The sequence below is a fragment of the Cotesia glomerata genome, linkage group LG7, assembly GCF_020080835.1.
Source record: "Cotesia glomerata isolate CgM1 linkage group LG7, MPM_Cglom_v2.3, whole genome shotgun sequence".
In the NCBI taxonomy this organism is placed as follows: domain Eukaryota; kingdom Metazoa; phylum Arthropoda; class Insecta; order Hymenoptera; family Braconidae; genus Cotesia; species Cotesia glomerata.
Window position 1 is genome coordinate 16,117,010 of NC_058164.1, and position 3,055 is coordinate 16,120,064.

The window sequence follows — 3,055 nt, forward strand, 5'->3', positions numbered from 1 at the left end:
GTAGCACGTAGTGCTTCAATTTCATTATTTTTTGCAACTCTCCTTGGGATAAGTCTGTTTTGTTTAACAGAGTACTTTTCTTGTCACATCTCTTTTTCTCGCATCTCTCTCTCTCGGCCTCATCTCCACTCTCAATCGCATCTCTGAATAATGTCTCCTCATCTTTCTGAGACACAGATTTTTGGTCATCATCTCCTGGTGAGACTACCCAAGGACCATCTCCTTCTTGTTTCTCAATCCACTTAATAGCGGCTCTCCACTCGTCCTCGTTCATATTGCTTTTATCTGTTAAACGAATTAATTTTTAATTAATAATATTCTTATACCAGGAGTTATGCCTTAAGCCTGGTTGACTGAACAACAAGTATGGCCAGGTTAAAGCAAGCAGTAATATATATAATCCGAACACAAGATCATACATACAACCACTTCAGTAATTCAAGAAGTAAATGAATGCACAGCATCCATCACTAAGCATGAATCACAAAGTAAAACCTTGTATTTATTATTGAACATACAAGTTAATTATTATTCATTATTGTCAAAAATTAATTTTGAATTAGATGACCTTAAGTGAGAAAATCCAAATAATTGGATTAATTCTCAATATTTTTATGTACATAAAATTTATGATTTTCAACCAACCTGCTTGATAAGGTACCTCACGCGTCTCAACATGAAATAACACTCTCTCACCACTAATACTTAGTGATATTTCCTCTCCAGGATGGTTTTGTTCAAATTGAAAAACTTTTCTGTATCTTTCCAAGAATTTTTTAAATAATTCCTCGTCTCCAATTTCTGCAGATAAATATATAGCTATTAATATTTTTATTTATTTGTGTGCACACTATTTAAAATTGTAACTCTATACAACTTTAATTTATATTTATACATAAGTATAAAATTTCGTTAAATCAATTTAACTTTTCAGAATTTAATCTGATAAATAAACCGCGTCATTTGGATACAAGTTAAATATTTAAACGTTGGTTTAAATTTCTATTTAAACCAGTTTTAATCTTCATAAACGTATAAACGTATGAAGTCACTCTCAATATTTTTCTCAAAGTAAACATTGAGTAACAAAGGCGCATCTCAGTCTTTTCAAAATATCCAACAACCCAACGATTGTTCGATGCTGTTACCATGTGCGCTTGGCCCCATGTGTAACGTTTCAGGTTACATAGTCTCAAAAGTAATAAAACTTGGTTTCAACACTTCTATATACAATATGTAACATGAACATTTTAACAGGCAAGGAATATTACAATATTCCTTCCTGGTTAACAAATAAAAATTCTGCCAAATTTATTAATTTTAAATTTTAAAATTACGTACGTATTTTTCGCTTCTCAAAAATTCATGCTCATCTCTTCAATATTCTGACACATCTCAAATATAAAAATTTTCTTTCATATTACTTACGTTGACCGTTGTCATGGTCAAACTTTCCAACAGAAGATGCTTCTTCTGACATTTCTGCAATTTTTCAAAACTTGAATTGTTCAAAACTTCAAATCTTGATTATTCACTTCAGTTCACTTAAACAATTCACCTCACGTTAGTCACTTATGTTCTCGAGAACTTCAAAGTTTCTTATTAAACGTAATAATTATTTATTGCTTAAAATTTTGAAAGTTTTAATTTATTAATTTTGCGCAGTGGACACGTGTACGGCTCATAACCTGTTAGAATTAGGTAGGGCCTTTTAAATAAACAATACCAATTAATAGTTAAGAGTATTTATTAATATGTGCATCCGCACGTTACCAAAACTCAATCGGAAGTAAGTGGTGGTACAGTTCTCAAATCTCATCTCAAGCAGGGATCATGACATCACATGACCTCCCCACTACTCATGGGGTAAGACGGTTAGGCGTTACTTCCAACAATAAATTATATAAATAATAAACCGTCACACTTCGTCACTATATAGATTTAGCTTATCAGAATAATAAGATGTGCATCAACTTATCGGTCGTACGGTGTAGGGGTTAGTTATCGGTCTGGCAAGCGCGCGGTTCGGGTTCGAATCTCGATTAGAAGAACGGATACGATTTTCACACTTTATTTCTTATAATTAGCAACAGTTAGGTTTGAATTTATTTTACTTACAAAATAAAATAAAAAAATAACATTCCAATAATTCTTTTTTATCATTTTTTATCAAATGGCATGGGCCAGACTTGAAAATTAACTATGGCTCAGCCCTGGTAACCAGGCGTGGGCCAGTCCTGGTAACCAGGCTTGGCCCATCGTTATCATCCCAGACTTCAACCAGAACTGGGCCAAGCCTGGCTTACAAGCTTGGCCCAGAGTTTTACATAGTTGAGCCAAGGCTGGGCCAAGCTAGGCCCCGTGGTACTTTCCTCTATGGGCTAATATTGCCCATTATCAGATCAATCCATAAATATTGTTATGTAAAGAATTTTTCGTTACATATTTATTAATTATAAAAAATTCGAGCATGATTTTATTGCATTTTTTAACGATTGTAAAATATAATTCGAGTGTGATCATTAAGTGTCTCGTTCGACTCCTGTAAGAGGCCCAGGGAATTTCCCGTAATTAGTTTGGGCCCAGGTACATTTAAGAGATTAAATAGATAAATGGGAGTTTTGTTATACGTAAGCAAACTCACTTATACTTAAAATAAAAAAATACTTAAGTAATGACAAAGAATATTAGATAAAAAGATTTATTTTAAACCAAAAGATTTTAGAGTAACGTAAGTACAGAATTTTGAGTGTTGAGACAAATGTCTAAATGAATTTCAATATTGCAAGTTTTAAATAATTTTTAGATAATCAAAATTAAATATTAAATGAGAAATGAACTTTACGAATATGAAACAGATAAAAAAAATAGAACTTAAAAGTTAAACAATTTAAAATGAACAAATATTAAATAATGAAATTCTAAAATAATGCAACAAATTTATAAAATGATAAAACAGATGTATTTCTACAAATAAATAATTAAATTCAAAAAACGTAAGAGATGCTAGAATCAAGTACATATCTATTTATTCGATTTAAATAAATAAATTATT